Below are 8,563 nucleotides of genomic sequence, written 5' to 3' on the forward strand. Positions count from 1 at the left end.
AAAAAAAACAGTTGAAACCTTCCATTTTATTGCTACTTGGTTGCCCTATGTGATCTGATACAATGTAAATTTGAGATAAAATATCACCTAACTGAACAATGTGATAACATAAACATTTAGATGACGCATGAGTTCCAAAACAGCGGTAGATTTCTCAGCTCTTTAGCCCCAGTTTGTGGAATGATAATGCCTTTGATGGGTATAATCAGAGGAAGAGAAACAGCCCCACAACTATAATGTATGTCAGCCCAGCTTCCCACACACCTGCCCCTTCTAATTAATCCTGAGTCCCCTCGCCTCCACAAAGGTAAATAGACTGTTGCAGAGGGTGGCGTGGGCAAGCACAGCAAAGGATCTGTTTGTATTATATTTATTCAACGCGTTCTGTCTCATGCACTTGTTTTGGCAAAGGGCCGCCCCCGCAGGGGGCATTAGGGTCCGACGCATTAACCACCGCCGGGGACCCGGAAATCATGATTTCAAGCCGCCTCGGCGGCAAACCAGCAAAGGACAGCATCCGGCATCCCCCTCAAGGGAGAGGGAAGAGCCCCAAGGTCATCGGGCCGATGGGGGCGCAACAAGGAAAAACCTACAAACCCTCCAATGGGAGGACACTGCCCCGCCCTCAGCTTCGAGGGCGGAATAAAACAATTCTGCTGCCCAGGCAGAAATCTCTTTGTGGGCCACGAGGGACAGCGCGAAGGAACGTGAAAAGGAGCGAGGATAAAGGATGGAAGTGACGAGGAGAACCAGCGGCGCAGCAAGAAGCAGATAATAGTGAAGAAGTAAGGAAAGGCTGTGGTGGGAGGGGCATGCAAGAGGGGTTCTATGCCAGGGCGAGGACTTTCGGTATTGGCCGGCCTCTAATTCCCGCAGGGCTGGGGCAACCTGTTCGCACATGGGGAGTGCCCGGCGTGTCCGCCGGGCACTCCATGCGTTCCTGTTCACAATTCCCGCAGGGCCGGGGCAGAGCCAGCCCCAGCCACCCACTGGCCGGTTCGCACATGTGAGGTAGTGCCCGGCATATCCGCCGGTCCCTCCCTGCGATCCCCTTTTCAAACGCGATAGTTCCAGAATTAGTCCATTAAACAGCACCCAGGGCCGAGGCTGCTCCCTTTGTTTACCTTCCCGCGCCATCACAGTGTGGCCTGCCCCTGCGGGGAGGGAGGAAATGAGGAGAGGGTGCTCCTTGTCGGGTAAATAAAAGTATTGAAAAGTAGGACTCGAAGTCCCAGAATTCCCCTTAACTCTTCGATTGGGTGCGCCGTTCAAGCATGGACCCGGGATGCTTGGCAGCTCTTTGCGTGCCACCAGCTCTGGTTTAAGCCCTGACTGTTCGCTCTCGCTAGCCTTGTCGAGATGGGCACACAAAAGAAGTAACTTTTATTCTCATCGCCTGACTATAAGCGTTTTTTCCCTTTGCGGTGTTGCGTGTTACTGTTGACACGTGTTGTGCGGTTTGAGTTCAGGCATGGTGAAGAATATTATGGTACTATCGCTTATATAAGAGCTGTAGCTCAGTGACAAGTTAATTTTGATTTATGACTGAACCATTTCAGCAAGCTAAGCCATTTCACTGCACGCGTGTATTATAAACAGTAAACAAACAGGATTTTGTCTGTGAACCAGCTGATGAGTGAAGGCCAAATCCGAAATGTGAAATATGATAGCAGCGACCCAAAACAACAACCCGAGGTCGTTTTGATAAAAAAAACCACTGCTGGAAACATTTTACTTAGCAAAAACGGTGTGAAAGTCATCCCAAGTTCAAAGCCATTTATTAATGCTTTGGAGCTCAAACCTTTGCGCCCAACACCGAGTAAAAAATGAATAAAATAAAACAACGCTCAAGTGTAGTTAGCAAATCTGCAGGAATTGTCGGATCGAAGATGATAGACAAATGATCGGTTTCCGTAATTTCTTTTAATGAGGTAAGCACCCAGACTGTGCTACAAGCAAGCCAACACAACCGCAGAGGCGAATCGGGTCCGAAGCAGGGTCGGTCTTGGCTCTTGGATGAAGTGCCCGGGGCTAGCATTGAAAGTGTTTTTCGTGCAATCGCACGGTGGCAATGAAATGAGCAGACAGTGTTTTTGGGTCAGGCCGACTCCGGATGGGCAATTCCAGTGCAGCGGGGCTCACATTGGGTCGAGCTTAAGCGGTCTGTGTGGTGGCCCCCTGGCCTCCCCCTTTTTTCTGCCACACATTTAAGAAGGGACAACAAAAAAAAAAAAAAAAAAGGGGGGGTTTTGGAATGCAGAAGTGCCGCATAAGTAATTGGCAGTTATGGTGGCCCATGGACCGAGCCCAGGGCTTCGAACTCCATATGTTTTGGGTGATTGCCGGTATTGCCTAGGCAGGCAGGGCACCAAAGGGGGCATGGCGCGCACCTGCTTTTCAAGGAGGGAAGCAGGCGTTTTTTGGGGACAAAGGCCTGAAACCAATGAGGGACCCCGGCGTGGCCCGGGTGCAGCGTAAAGCGCAAAGAGAGATTGGCATGCAGCTGCCGCAATTGAAAGGGCTAACACAGAGTACTGAGGCAGTGTAATCCTGGAACTTTCTCAGGCCCTTGATACCCATTTCAAACCACCCCATGTACCCTCAGCTTACAACAGGATCAAGTTAGGCACTGGATGGCAAGGGCTGGGCCCCTTTAGCAGGACTGGCCAAGGAAATCACTTCGAGATACAAAAATAAATAAATATATATATATATATATATATATATATATATATATATATATACATTAGATTGAGGCCTCTCAGCAAGCCAGAGGCAGAAGGGAAGTTTTGCACACAAAAAAAAAAATTGGTTCTTGCTACGGAGTCCCTGGCTGCGTATTGTTCAAGGGACAGCCCCTCAACCGGTGAGTCGAGGGTCAATAGGTAAAACCCAAAGCTTCTGGAGCATCACTCAAGGACGAGGATTATTCAAGGGTTACAATGACATACAGAGGGAATAACAAAATTAGGGGTAACTTTACAGGTCACAAAAGGCAGATAAAACTCACGCAACACAACTAAAACATGTAGCATCCATGAGGCGTAACAGCCGGCACACACCCCGCTAACTGGCAGATCAATTTGGAATGTAATAAGGGTCCTCCAACACCCCCAGGTCGCGCTTGCACCATTCGTGAAGTTGCAAGAAGTAAAGGAAGAATTGAAGCAGCAACCTTATCAAGCCAAGGGGAAGTCAACACATGCTTGTTATTGGGCAGAGAAACCCGGGGGGGGGGGGGATATGTTTACTGGCCTATGATAACATTGTTATTATAACATGGCAATACGGCACCCCCCCATGTTACAGGATTTCGTTTTATGATGGGGTTACACAATAAAAGGGCGAATAATTGCCACTGCTACTAAACAGTCAAAAAAAAAAAACGCGCGTAACAGACTTCGCTAGTAAGGAGTGTCGCTGCATGGCAGATGCAGGTTATCCATTAAATGGTGGCAGTAGTGCAAATTGAAAACAAACGCGCCGGAGCCCATTGCCCATGGGTATCAGGCAAGGTGCAAACACAGAATACTGAGGCAGCTTAATCCTGAAACCTATTTAGGTCCCTTGCTATTCATTTAAAACTACCCCCTGCACCTACAGCTGACCACTACAGCTTTCTCCTACTGGAACAAAAGGCACTAGTTGCCAGGGGCTGCGCCCTTAGCAGGACGGGCAAGTTAAATCGCACCTCTGGGCATGCCCGAGGAAGAATGGTGAAGGTTGCCTGACACTGCAGCGAATTTGGTTTGGCAACAGGAGGGCTAATTCACACGTAAATAATAAATGTCTGTGTCCCCCGCCCTCCTTGTTTCTTTTCATGTACTGTATCATTGAAGCGAGATGACACACGGATTGGTCGAAGAAGAGCCGGTCGGGCCCGCACAGATCCACGTAGATGCAACAGGGTGCAGTGGATGCAATGGGGGAGAGCCCAAAGGAAGCACTCCAACTCCCAAAGGGCTGGGAGGTATACGTTAATCGAAGCCAAAAACAATAAATTCAGATTGCGTCAGTGAAGAATACAAATGACGGGCAGGCTGTCACAAGGACGGTGTGGCAAAATCGGTGCTCCTCGGGAGGCCTGACGGCCGGGACACTGAGGTGCACTCGTGACGATCCAAAAGGTAAACCCCAAAGAAGGAAAGGGGGGAGCCGCCTGGCGACGTAAGCCCCTCAGGCGGCGTGGCGGTAAAAGGGGCACGTTGGTTGGTAAAGGAGGCACACCGGGGGGGCGGTGTGCCAGAAAAAGGCTACTTACCTTGGGATACCTTACAGCAGGGTAAGGAGGCCGATGGGGGAGTAAGCGGAGCACGGCACTCGCGGCCCACAAAATGGACAGACAAGGTAGCGAGTTGAGCCTAACAGCACTAAGAGGCTACCCCCCTCACGATCAGAGTAAAGAACCCACAAAAATGGATGACCCCAAAAAGCGGCATGGAGGATGGCCTCAACTACAATAGGTGTCAGAATTATGACAAGCAAATGACAAGGACTTGATTGATTTATATCAGAGGTGATGTCATGCAGCAGAGTTATGATCCTGGAGAAATGATTTATGTATGACCTATCAACTGTGATTTATAACCTGTCTCCAAATTACGTTTTGCAATCATAACAAAAGCAATGTGTGGCACTCAAAATGATTTATGACATGTAGTAATTTATGGCACTGGCAATTGTGATTTATGACTGAACAAAGGGAGTGGTGAGGTCAAAGGTTGTGTCGCAAGAATCTATGCACGTAATAAAACTGCGGCCCAGTATTCCCAATAGAATGCAAACATACTTGGCTATTGTGAACTTATTCATAAATGTATTGGGTAATAACAGTAATTGGAGTGGGACAAGTGCGGGGGTTATGGCAAAGGGCCGCCCCCGCAGGGGGCATTAGGGTCTGGCGCATTAACCACCGCCGGGGACCCGGAAATCATGATTTCAAGCCGCCTCAGCGGCAAACCAGCAAAGGACAGCATCCGGCATCCCCCTCAAGGGAGAGGGAAGAGCCCCAAGGTCATCGGGCCGATGGGGGTGCAACAAGGAAAAACCTACAAACCCTCCAATGGGAGGACACTGCCCCGCCCTCAGCTTCGAGGGCGGAATAAAACAATTCTGCTGCCCAGGCAGAAATCTCTTTGTGGGCCACGAGGAACAGCGCGAAGGAACGTGAAAACCCACCCACCCACACCGAAACAGCAGCATTGTCGCAGGGCTGAGAGGGCAAGCGGATGGCGGTAAAAGGGGCACGTTGGTTGGTAAAGGAGGCACACCGGGGGGCGGTGTGCCAGAAAAAGGCTACTTACCTTGGGATGCCTTACGGCAGGGTAAGGAGGCCGATGGGGGAGTAAGCGGAGCACAGCACTCGCGGCCCACAAAATGGACAGACAAGGTAGCGAGTTGAGCCTAACAGCACTAAGAGGCTACCCCCCTCACGATCAGAGTAAAGAACCCACAAAAATGGATGACCCCAAAAAGCGGCATGGAGGATGGCCTCAACTACAATAGGTGTCAGAATTATGACAAGCAAATGACAAGGACTTGATTGATTTATATCAGAGGTGATGTCATGCAGCCGAGTTATGATCCTGGAGAAATGATTTATGTATGACCTATCAACTGTGATTTATAACCTGTCTCCAAATTACGTTTTGCAATCATAACAAAAGCAATGTGTGGCACTCAAAATGATTTATGACATGTAGTAATTTATGGCACTGGCAATTGTGATTTATGACTGAACAAAGGGAGTGGTGAGGTCAAAGGTTGTGTCGCAAGAATCTATGCATGTAATAAAACTGCGGCCCAGTATTCACAATAGAATGCAAACATACTTGGCTATTGTGAACTTATTCATAAATGTATTGGGTAATAACAGTAATTGGAGTGGGACAAGTGCGGGGGTTATTACGTTCTGCAGTTTCACCCTATGTAACGTTTGTGGTGAGTAGGTCGGTCTGCAAGTCCGAGGCGGACCCCCTCTCGTATTCAATATGAGTGCACTTTCGCATTACAAAGGGGTTTCTTCACCTCAGACTTTTTATAGTACTCAATTACACAAGTTCAAGGACATAATTGTAACGGGTGCTACCTTCCAACAAAAACAACACCAAGTCAAATAAAATAATTTGCAGACTAGACCTTGTCCGCTGTGTCTTCCACCAATTAAGCTGTGTTTACTTTCTTTGCTTCTGGTTTATCGTCACCTTGCTACCTAATATATATTTTAGACAGGCACAATTTCCCTCCAGCCATACCACTTAGCCCACATTGATACACAATATTGAACAAATTACTTTTGGTAATTATTTAGTAGAAACTCTATCTAGCTGCAGATTCCAAACCAGGCGGCAGTTTGGATTAAAACACTTTGAAGCAGTTCCCCTGCATGCTGGAAAGGGGCACCTATATAGGTGCCACCACTAAGTCAAAGGGGAGCGAAGATACTCTATTGTGTGACAACTATTATCATGTTCTTCCCAGGCAAACTTTATGATTTTTTTTATAAGGGCTCTCACCCATTATGGTTTCCCTACTGGTATGCTTCGTCATCGAGTCCATGCCCAGATACACCAAATTAACTAGGCGGGCTCAGCCTTGAAATTCAAAGGAACGCTTTGCCCTTTGTTAGTGGGATCTATGATTAAAATTGCCTCGGAGTGACCTCCGAACTCTCTACTTAATTTATTTAAATTTGGCTCCCCTGGCAAAGTTAAAAACAAAGGTCAATGCTCCCGGAGGAAATTATATGCTCCTTTGTTGAGGGTCTACATTTTTCAGCCTTTCCTTACTTGAAATGGTTGATTAGCTTTCTTCAGGACTAATTAATCAGGTCCCTACTTGCCATCTTGTTTGGAATGTAGGTCAGTGCACTATACTTGGTGCCAATTAATTCACCATAAATTCATAATCACATGGCACACTTCTTAAAAACTCTTCTAAGGGACTTCCTCGTTGTTGTACCTGATGGATCTCCTCAGTTTTACTTCGGTGAGTACCAGAACAGAAACATTCATATTATTAGTCATCACTGTCATTATTCGGTTACTCAAGATGTAGCTTGTGAACATTGCAATCAGTCTTCTCTATCATGCGGAAGAAACCATGCTCTCACATTCAGATAGTCTCGTGATTTGGCTAGTGTATTCCAGCAGTTCATACGGCTATTTGCCAAAAATCTGTGAATCAGTATTATGTGCCAGGCCCTCGTCGCACTATGGCTCTGATTTATACTTTTTTAGTGGTGCATTACAGTCATTTTTTTATGCAAAAGCGGCGCACAGTTACAAAATGCAATAGTAAATGGAGGTAATGCAGTTCAAAAAAAGCATAAATCAGGGCCTATGTGTTAGTGCTTGTAAGGAAATGCCTCCTTGGCATGGTTGCCCCCTGACTTTTTGCCTTTGCTGATGCTATGTTTACAATTGAAAGTGTGCTGAGGCCTGCTAACCAGGCCCCAGCACCAGTGTTCTTTCCCTAACCTGTACTTTTGTATCCACAATTGGCAGACCCTGGCATCCAGATAAGTCCCTTGTAACTGGTACTTCTAGTACCAAGGGCCCTGATGCCAAGGAAGGTCTCTAAGGGCTGCAGCATGTCTTATGCCACCCTGGAGACCTCTCACTCAGCACAGACACACTGCTTGCCAGCTTGTGTGTGCTAGTGAGGACAAAACGAGTAAGTCGACATGGCACTCCCCTCAGGGTGCCATGCCAGCCTCTCACTGCCTATGCAGTATAGGTAAGCCACCCCTCTAGCAGGCCTTACAGCCCTAAGGCAGGGTGCACTATACCATAGGTGAGGGTACCAGTGCATGAGCATGGTACCCCTACAGTGTCTAAACAAAACCTTAGACATTGTAAGTGCAGGGTAGCCATAAGAGTATATGGTCTGGGAGTTTGTCAAACACGAACTCCACAGCACCATAATGGCTACACTGAAAACTGGGAAGTTTGGTATCAAACTTCTCAGCACAATAAATGCACACTGATGCCAGTGTACATTTTATTGTAAAATACACCACAGAGGGCACCTTAGAGGTGCCCCCTGAAACTTAACCGACTATCTGTGTAGGCTGACTAGTTTTAGCAGCCTGCCACAAACCGAGACATGTTGCTGGCCCCATGGGGAGAGTGCCTTTGTCACTCTGAGGCCAGTAACAAAGCCTGCACTGGGTGGAGATGCTAACACCTCTCCCAGGCAGGAATTGTCACACCTGGCGGTGAGCCTCAAAGGCTCACCTCCTTTGTGCCAACCCAGCAGGACACTCCAGCTAGTGGAGTTGCCCGCCCCCTCCGGCCAGGCCCCACTTTTGGCGGCAAGGCCGGAGAAAATAATGAGAATAACAAGGAGGAGTCACTGGCCAGTCAGGACAGCCCCTAAGGTGTCCTGAGCTGAGGTGACTCTAACTTTTAGAAATCCTCCATCTTGCAGATGGAGGATTCCCCCAATAGGATTAGGGATGTGACCCCCTCCCCTTGGGAGGAGGCACAAAGAGGGTGTACTCACCCTCAGGGCTAGTAGCCATTGGCTACTAACCCCCCAGACCTAAACACGCCCTTAAATT

General features: G+C 48.0%; 1 long non-coding RNA gene across 1 annotated transcript; it reads left to right on the forward strand.

The window, feature by feature from the left end:
* The first annotated feature begins 409 nt into the window (after positions 1–409).
* On the forward strand, positions 410–6,137 carry LOC138284615 (uncharacterized). The gene is made up of 2 exons (XR_011201430.1): positions 410–785; positions 3,840–6,137. It is a non-coding gene; the product is annotated as an uncharacterized lncRNA (long non-coding RNA).
* The last annotated feature ends 2,426 nt before the right edge of the window (positions 6,138–8,563 follow it).

The sequence above is a fragment of the Pleurodeles waltl genome, chromosome 3_1 (genome assembly GCF_031143425.1).
Source record: "Pleurodeles waltl isolate 20211129_DDA chromosome 3_1, aPleWal1.hap1.20221129, whole genome shotgun sequence".
In the NCBI taxonomy this organism is placed as follows: Eukaryota; Metazoa; Chordata; class Amphibia; order Caudata; family Salamandridae; genus Pleurodeles; species Pleurodeles waltl.